The sequence below is a fragment of the Rhincodon typus genome, chromosome 3 (genome assembly GCF_021869965.1).
Source record: "Rhincodon typus isolate 14 chromosome 3, sRhiTyp1.1, whole genome shotgun sequence".
Lineage (NCBI taxonomy): Eukaryota > Metazoa > Chordata > Chondrichthyes > Orectolobiformes > Rhincodontidae > Rhincodon > Rhincodon typus.
Window position 1 is genome coordinate 56,075,041 of NC_063334.1, and position 9,795 is coordinate 56,084,835.

Below are 9,795 nucleotides of genomic sequence, written 5' to 3' on the forward strand. Positions count from 1 at the left end.
GTCTAGGCCCGAAACTTCAGCCTTCCTGCTCCTCTGATGCTGCTTGGCCTGCTGTGTTCATCCAGCTCTACACCTTGTTATCTCAGATTCTCCAGCATCTGCAGTTCCTACTATATCTAGTTAAAAAGGCATGGTGGGACACTTGCTTTCAACAGTTGTGGCATAGAGTATAAGAGCAAGGAGGTAATGTTAGAGTTGTACTGGGCATTGGTCTGGCCACAACTGGAGTACTGTCCACCTCACTACAAGAAGGATGTGATAGTGCTAGAGGAGGTACAGAAGAGGTTCACCAGGATGTTACCTGGGATGGAGAAATTGAGCTTTAAGGAGAAACTTGATAGGCTTGTATTGTTTTCTTTAGAACAGAGAAGACTGGGGGGTGGGGGGGCTATGATTGAGGTGTATAAGATTATGAGGGGTATGTACAGGGTGAATAGAGAGCAGCTGTTCCCCTTGGTTGAGGGGTCAATCATGAGAGGGCATAGTTTTAGGGTAAGGGGCTGGAGATTCAGAGGATTTGGGAAAAAACATTTTCAATCAGCAGGTGGTGGGAATCTGGAACACACTGCTTGGGAAGGTAGCGAAGGCCAGATACCTTACAACAATTAAAAAAAAATTTGGATGAGCACCTCAAATATCATAACATTCAAGGATATGGGGCAAGTGCAGGAAATTGGGATTAGTGCACATTTAGTAGTAGTTATGTCAGTGCAGACTTGATGGGCCAAAGGGCCTTTTCTGCACTGTACAATTTATGAACCTACTAAGCATCAGTGGCAGATATGTTGTCAATTACATGCTTTATCCCAGATGGTGCCAAGCTTCTCAAGTAGTGTTGGAGCTGCACCTATCCAGGCAAGTGGGGAACCTTCCATCACACCCCTGACTTGTGCCTTGTAGATGTGGACATGCTGTGGGGAGTCAGGAGGTGAGTTACTCCTTTTTTGACCTGGTCTTGTAATCCCTAGGATGTTGATAGTGGGGGATTCAGCGATGGTATTGCCATTGAAAGTCAAGGGGCATTGGTTAGATTGCTTCTTATTGGAGATGGTCATTGCCTAGCATTTGTGGCATGAATGTTATTTGCCAGCTTTCAGCCCAAGCCTGGATATTGTTTAGGTTGTGCAGCATTTACAACATTACTGCATCAGTGTCCGAGGAATTCGGAATGCCACTGAACATTGTGCAATCATCAGCGTACATCCCTATTTCTGACCTTATGAAGGGAAGGCCATTGATGAAACAGCTGTTGATGGTTGGGCCTAGGATACTATCTATCTATAACTTAACCTATAATTTCTCTATCTATAACTTAGGTTAACAGTTTGTATGATTGAGGTTCAAAACTACAAATGGAACTGCAAGTTATTTACGAAATCCAGTTAACAGAAACTGTTGTCGTTGGCAATTAACTGCCAATCAGCTGAAGGCTGTTGCCTAACTAAATACTAATTACAGTAGCTGGAAGCTGACTTTTAACAGTTGCAATTTGAATGTGAGTCATGACCATTTTATATAAGTTGACAGTGTTTACTACTGCACAGAGTAGGGAAGCTTGCAGTGATCTAAGAACAGTGTGCTAAGTCAGGAATGTGGTGCAAGTGACAATTCAATGCAGACCCTAAGAGGATTGCTATTTTTTTGTTTTGTTTTAAATCCTGTTGCTGGTGAGTAATTTAGTTTCCATACTAGGAGACTGTAACATGCTATTACTGTAGCTAAGTAGTTACTAATTTGGTAAAGTAAGTAAGATTAGGCAAGCATGACAGAGCAGTTGGTGTGCCATGACTATACATGTGGTGTTTGTAGAATGCATTGTGGTCCCAGAGAACCATATCTGCAGCCTTTGTAACTTTGGATCAGAGTTGCTGAGCTGCAGTTTGAGCTGGAGACATCGTGGGACAGATGGAGGAGAAGAACTGGGCATTTTGTTCTGGGAGACAGTTGCATCCCTTGGGTTTAGCTGAACATACAGTTGGTTAATGATCAACTGTAGAAGACTGAATGGGGCAGACATGATGATGTAGCACGTAGTGATGGAAGCGACAAAGCCCTCGATTTTCAAGTACGGGTAAGATGTTTTTGCTAGCTCACTTATAGCTGAGGAAAGACTAAACTGTGGATGACCAAACTGACTGTGACACCATGGTGCAGGATGGCATTTGAGTTCAGGGAATGAGAAGGAGTGTAGTGGTAGTGGAAAATGTAATAAGGGGAATAGGTACTGTTCACCACATTTGTGACTGGGAGTTCTGAAGTTTGTGTTCCCAGGTTGGTGGCCGGCTGAAGGATACTTGGTTGGCTAATGCAAACCTGGAATGGGATGGCGATAGATCTAGTTGTTGTGATCCATAGAGGATTCAATGGCCTTGGTAAATAGAGAACTGATCTCCTGCGATGAAAGTGTGCGGTTAGTGTACAAATTAAAGGCAGATTCTCAAATTTAATCTATGAATTCTTACCCAAGTATGCATGATTTAGCATAGAGTCAAGCAAATTAGAGAATTAGCTACAAAAACAGAAGTTGCTGGAAAAGCTCAGCAGGTCTGCAGCATCTGTGAAGAGAAATCAGAGTTAACCTTTTGGGTTTGGTGATGCTTCCTCAGAACACTGCCAAACCTGCTGAGCTTTTCCAGGAACTTCTGTTCTTGTTTCTGATTTACAGCATCCATAGTTCTTTCGGTTTTTATTAGAGAATTAGTTGCATGGTTCAGAGTGGTGTGGGGAAAAAAGGGGTTTCAATTTGAGGGGCACTAGCTGTAGTACTTGGAAATAAGAAAACTGTTATGTTCACGTGGGCTCCACTTAAACCAAGCTGGGATCAGTGTCCTTGTGAACTATATAATTAGGCTGTGAATGGGCTTTAAACTAAAAATAAAGTCGGGGAAAGCATATGAAGGGAGATTTAGAAATCCAGACAGGAAACTGAACATTTTAGAATGGTGTAGTGAGTAGGAATGTACAGGAATTGTAATACAATATGCACGATTAGGGTTTGTGCAAATAATTGGGGCAAAAATAAATTTTATCTGAATACGTTGTGTTCATAATGAGGTCAATAAACTCACATCACAAATGGAAACAAATGGTTTAGATAAAATTGCATTGTAGAAGCATGGTTCTAAAGTAACAAAAATATTCCTGACTATACAACGCTTCAAAAATTTGGAAAAAGAGTAGCCCTGATAATAAAGGAAGAGATGAGGATAATAGTGGAAAAGGATCTTGGCTCAGAAGATCAGGAAGTAGAATCTGTTCGGTTGGAAATTAGGAATAATAAGTCAGAAAATGTTGCGGGAAATGATTTGTGGGCCTTCTAACAGAAATTGTACCACCGGTCTAGGCACTATGCAGGATAACACTGGAGCTTGTAACAAATACAATGTAATAATTGGGAAGTCATTAATCTTTTTGTAGGTTGTACCATATTGAAGATGAGTTTGTTTAATGTTTTCAATACAGTTTTTTGGAACATTGTTGTGGAAAAACTAAGGATAAAATTATTTCAGAACTAGAATTATGCAAAGCGATAGAGCCAATTAGTAATCTCACACTAAAAGATCTCTTGAGGAAAATGATCATAATACAATTGAATTCAATTTCAAAATTTCAAATGAGATATCTGAACGTAAACAAACCCATCACATAGCTAAATTGTTGATGATACAAAGCTAGGTGAGACTATAAGGTGTGAGGAGGTTAAGTTAAGGTAAGGACTTCTAGAACTGGGGGGGATGAAATGTGTTATCATGGATATAATATTGGTTAGTGGACACAAAGCAAACAGTAAAGTTGAATGGGGTTCTTTCAGTTGGCAGGTTGTGACTAGTAGACTGTTGCAGGGATCAGATCTTGGGCTTGCGCTATTTACAATATTTATTAATAGACTTTGATGAATAGACAGCCAGCAATGTATCAATATTTTTTGGCTATACATGTCAGCTATGCGAAGGGCACGAAGAGGCTGCATGGAGATATAGACAGGTGAAGTGATAAGTAATATGGGGAATTAGGAAGTAATTTGTTTTCTTTTTAAGAATAGAGAAGCAGAATATTTTCAAGGTGAGAAAGTTGTAAATATTGATCTTCAGGGGGACTTGGGTATATTTCCACAAGGAACACAAAGCTACCATTGCAAGAAATGACAAAGTAAATTAGCATGTTGGCTTTCTCGTGCAACAAAATTAGAATACAAAAGTTAAGAAATCTTGTTATTTTACAGGACTGTGGAGGGACCACACCAGGAGCACTTTATGCAATTTTGGTCTCCACATTTAAAGAGTATTCTTTCACTGGAGGCAGAACAGTGAAGATTCAATACATTGTTTCTTGTGATGAGCAGTTTGACCTATGTTGAGTGAATAAATTGGCCAGTACTCTGGAAGTTGGAAACATATGAAGTGAAGAAACATTCAAGATAATGAAGGGGTTTGTTAGAATATACAGAGACCATAGAGATTATTTCTTCTGGCTGGGGAATCTGGGGCATAGGTGCACTGTTTCAGAATAAGAGACTGTTAATTCGGGCTTGGGACAAGAAGAAATTTCTTCCAAGATTGTGAATTCTTTACTTCAGAGGGCAGGTCCATTTAATATGTTTAAGGCTCATATGGACAGCTTTTTGGTGTCTCTGGAAGTAAAAGGATATCAGGATTGGGTGGGAAAATGGAGTTGAAGGCAAAGTTCAGCCATGATAGTACTATATGGTGGAACATGCTTGATGGGCCGTATGGTCTACTCCTACTTCTGTTTCTTTTATTCTTGGGTTCTTCATTTAGACACTGAAAATTTTAGGTACTCTGAAAAATTCAGATTACAAATTTTCAGAACATTTTCTGCAATTTGTGTATAATGGATAATGCAGTGCTTCCTGCTGGCCAGATTAGATAATTACAATATCTATATATCTGTAATTTGCAATATAAATGAGTAAATATAAACTAATAATGCAAGAAGTTTATTCAAAACTGTATTAAGAAGTAAGGTTTTGTGAGCAAGAATTGTAGTTTATCAATGTAGAGACCTTTACTAAAAGTGTGTTAACTATGGAGGTTTGAAGAAGAATGGGTGACATAAAAATTGTTGAAGAGGTTCTAGAAAAGCTGATGCATTTAGACATTGTATACCACCTAATCTGGATGGAATGAATCTCAGGATTTCTGAAGGAAACAAGAATTGAAGTTTTGGAAATGTTGATCACGAATTGGCAATCCTGCTTGGTCACGTCACTGGTGCCAGCGGATTCGGAAATGCAAATGTGACACCTTTGTTCAAGATCGGTGTAAACATAAACCTGATTAATGGACTTGTCAGTTTAACATCAGTGGCTTTTAGGTCCATATTCCAAGCAAAAAAATTAACAGACGCCCAGACTAGTGCGAACTAATATAGAGCAGCCAGCGCAGATTTTTTGAGGGCAAATTGTATTTGACTGATTGACTGGATAAATACTTCAAGTAGAAACAATGATATAAAGAAAAAGAAGGATTGACTGGATTGCTCAAAAGAATTGAGCTTCTTCTGTGATACGCCATTTCATGATTCCATGTCAAAACTTCATGAACTAAATTTTATGGTCAGTGGCAAAGCAAAGGTGTTCATAGTTGACCAAGAAGTAAATTTTGCTGCACGATGTAGCAGCCTCTTTAGCAAGTATTTCACCGTTATCACTGCAAAGTGATGCTGCTTCCGAGTGCAAGGCTTTTTATTACTGGACTTGCTCAGTTTGAAGCTGGAGTGATATCATCAGACTGCCCAAGTAACCAATCATATGTAAAGATTTTCACAGATTCTGTAACCATCCCCTCCCTATCCCTGCCAATAGGAACCAAGAATCGATAAAAAAAACATTTCTCAAACATTTTTACATGGAGCACATTAAAGATAGGGTACAAATGGGAATGAACGTAGAAGATAAACTGTTTTGATAAAATTAGAAGTGACACGACACCAGGTAATAGTCCAACGGGTTTATTTGAAATTACAAGCTTTCGGAGTGCAGCTCCTTTGTTAGGTGAAGCAGCACTCCATTTGACGAAGGAGCAGCACTCTGAAAGCTTGTGATTTCAAATAAACTTGTTAGACTATAATCTAGTGTCATGTGACTTCTGACTTTGTCCACCCCCGTCCAACACAGGCACCATTGATAAAATTGATAAAATTAGCTTAAAAATTTACCAACTAATCATTTAGCAGCACATCATCATTATAAATGTTATTTTAAAAGCCAATTCTGTTGTTCATCAAATCTCATTTAATCACATTTCTATTTAAAGCCTAGTTAAATTGAACAAGGTGTGAATTTTTTAAGAGGTATCAAAATGACAATCTCAGGAAAGAAATGTGAAATTCTCTTAGTGTTGAATTAATACAATAATTAATTAACAGAGCAATCCTGCCAACAGTTTTTAGCTTTCTGTCATTCTGATCTGTCAAAATTCTTCCATATTACGGTCTCAGCCTTGGTTACCTTTCCAACCATTGTCATGAGAGTCCCATATTACCTTTATTTCCTCTCTCCTGTGTGCCAATTTGACTGTAAATTCATGGAGCCCATATAAGTTAACCTGTCATTTTATAAGCCTAAAATGTTGAATTTTTAACAAATCGCTGTTAAACGCACTTTTCAAAGATGTGGTTTGAGGAGGAGTGTGTCTGAATTGGGATCATAAGAACTTAAAGAACGAGGAGCAGGATAACAGTAGGCAGTTCAGCCCCTTGAGCTTGCTCTGTTCTTCAATAGGATTTTGGAAGATATCAGCTCAGTCTCAACTCATCTTTCTTTCCCACTCTCCATTACTACCTTCAACTCAGTACTAATTAAAAATTTGTCTATCTCCTTCTTAAGTTTATTCTATGTTCTGGCATTCATCAAACTCTGGGTTAATGAATCCACAGATTCACAACCCTTTGAAAGAAGTAATTTCTCCTTATCTCTGTTTTAAATCTGCTACCCCTTAACCTAAAACTAAGACGTCTTGCTCTAGATTGCTGCACAAGAGAAAAAATTCTTCTCTACATGTACATTGGTAATCCCCTTTAGCATATCATATACCTCAACTAAATCTCTTCTCATTCTTCTAAACTCTAGAGAGTATAGGTCTAAACTGCTCAATCTTTCTTCATGAGACAAACCCTTCATTTCCGGAATCAATCTAGTGAACCTCCTCTGAAGCTCCTGCAATGCAACTGCATCCCTTCTCAAGTAGGGGAACCAAAACTGTCTGTAATGTTCCCTGCTTTAATACTCTATTCCTTTAGCAATAAATGTCAAAATTCCATTTGCCTTCCTTATTTCCTGCTGCATCTGCATTCTAGTTTTCTGCAATCCATGTACAAGATCACCCAGATCCCTCTGCACTGAAGCATGTTGAAATTTCTCTCCATTAGGTAAAAAGTTGCCTTTCTATTCTTCTGACAAAAATGGAAAATATCACACTTAACCACATTAAAATCCATCTGCTAAATATTGGTCCATGTACTTAAGTCATCCATATTCATTTGTAAATTTCTTGTTTCTTTATTGTAACTTACTTTCCTACCGTTTTACTGTCATCTGCAAATTTATGCATTGTACCTTCTATCCCTGCTTCCAATTTATAAATATAGAATGTAAATAGTTGGGCCCCAAGGACCAAATCCTGTGGTAACCTAGTAGTTACATCTTGCCAACCCAAGAAAAGACTCTTTTATCCAAACTCTCTGCTTTTTGTTAGTTAGCCAATTCTTTATCAAAGCTAATAATTTTCCGTAAACCATGTGATCTTACCTTGTGTATTAACATTTTGTGTGGCATCCTATCAAATGCCTTCTGGAAATCCAGATATATTACATCTACAGTATCCCCTTTATCCACTTTGCTTATTACATGTTCGAAGAACTCTAACAAATTAGCCAAACATGACTTGCCCTTCATAAAATCATGCTGACTCTGATGGATTGCAAAAATTCAAAGATCCAAGTGAACTCTAACTTGATTCCAGCTGATTTTAAAAGCCATTGGCACAGCAGCATTGAAATTATGATCTTGATGTAGCTGATAATGATGAGTAGAAAATAAAGGAATCACCTGAGGAATGTATTTTTAAAGTACAGTATGGCAATGCAGACAATACAAAGCTTGGTGGAGTTGCGGATAGTGAGGAGGATTGTCAGAGGATACAGCAGAATATAGGTCAGTTGGGCAGAAAAATGGTGGATGGAGTTTAATTTGGACAAATGTGAGGTGAGGTGATGCATTTTTGTATGTCAAGTACATATGGAAATTATACAGTGAATGGCAGAACTCTTAGGAGTATTGTTATGCAGAGGGATTGGGATGTGCAGGTCCACAGATCACTGAAGGTGGTAGCCCAGGTAGATAAGGCAGTAAAAAAGGGTTACGGTATGTTTACCTTCATTGGAAGGGGCATTGAGTATAAGGATAGAGAAGTTATGCTGTAGTTTTATAGAACTTTAGTTAGGCCACACTTGGAATATTGTGTACAGTTCTGGTCACCACATTACCGGAAGGATGTGGATGCTTTGGAGAGGGTACAGAAAAGGTTTACGAGGATGTTGCCTGGTATGGGAGATTTTAACTATGAAGAAAGGTTGGCTCAACTGGTTTTGTTTTGGGTTGAGGGGCGACCTAATAGAAGTTTTTAAGATTGTGAATGGCATGAATAGAGTGGAAAGTATGAAGTTTTTCCCAGGGTGGAGGGGTCAATTACTAGGGAACACAAGTTCAAGGCATGAAGGGGAAAGTTTAAAAGAGATGTGCATGGCAAGTTTTTCACACGAAGGGTGGTGAATGCTTGGAATGCATTGCCAGAGGAGATGGTGGAAGCTGACACAGTAAAAGCATTCAAGAAGCACCTGGAATAGAAAGGGAATAGAGGGATATGGATCCTGAAGTGAGGACAGTTTTAGTATGGAAGGGCAAAATGTGTCGGCGCAGGCTTGGAGGGCTGAAGGGTCTGTTTCTGTGCTGTATTGTTCTTTGTTCTTCTTTGTACTAGTACAGTGGATGGTGAAAATCAGAAGTTGAAGTTGAAAAGGACAAGCACCAGATTCCATGGCATCTGTATAGAGGACATACATTAGTTGGTGTTTCAGGTAAGAGAGCCTTATGCTTTTAAATCTCTGTACACCATGTTGCCTGATTTACATTCTTTTCACACTGTGGAATTTTCCCACCTCCTGGATATCACGGGTAATGGTGAGTAGTTGTGAAATTATGGTGAGATTGGAAAAATTAGGCTCTTGACTTGAGCAAAACATTGTTTGATTTTGCACCCAAGGTCTGAACAGTGAAACAAGACTTGCTAGTGAGCAGCAAGAGGCCTATTTGCATACATGTACATGTCATTATGACCCATTCTCATTTATATGCAATTCACCATTTTACTGGATGATGGAGAGAAAGTAAATAGCAACGATTCCTGATGTGAGAGTCAGAGTGGATGTCAAAGTGATTTCAGCTTGCTCCTCCAGGCCTTCATCTCGGCCACCATTCCCCAACATCTCAAGGTATGGTCCACAGGCAGAAATAGGCCTGCATCTTTCATCCGTGGAGATTGGCATCAACCATGGATGAGCCTCCCCACGTCATGGCACATTTCTGACCCACTTCAGTATTGCACTTTGGAGCATGCTGGCACTTTGCTCTGTAATACTACTGTCAGGTCACTTGTGCTCAAGGACAGACACCCATTTCATGGATTGGGCAATCGTGCATCTCAGGAATCTTGGCTTACTTCCTTAGGTGTAAAGTGAGTGAGCAGTACTTGGATGCTCACAGCATTTATGTCTTGC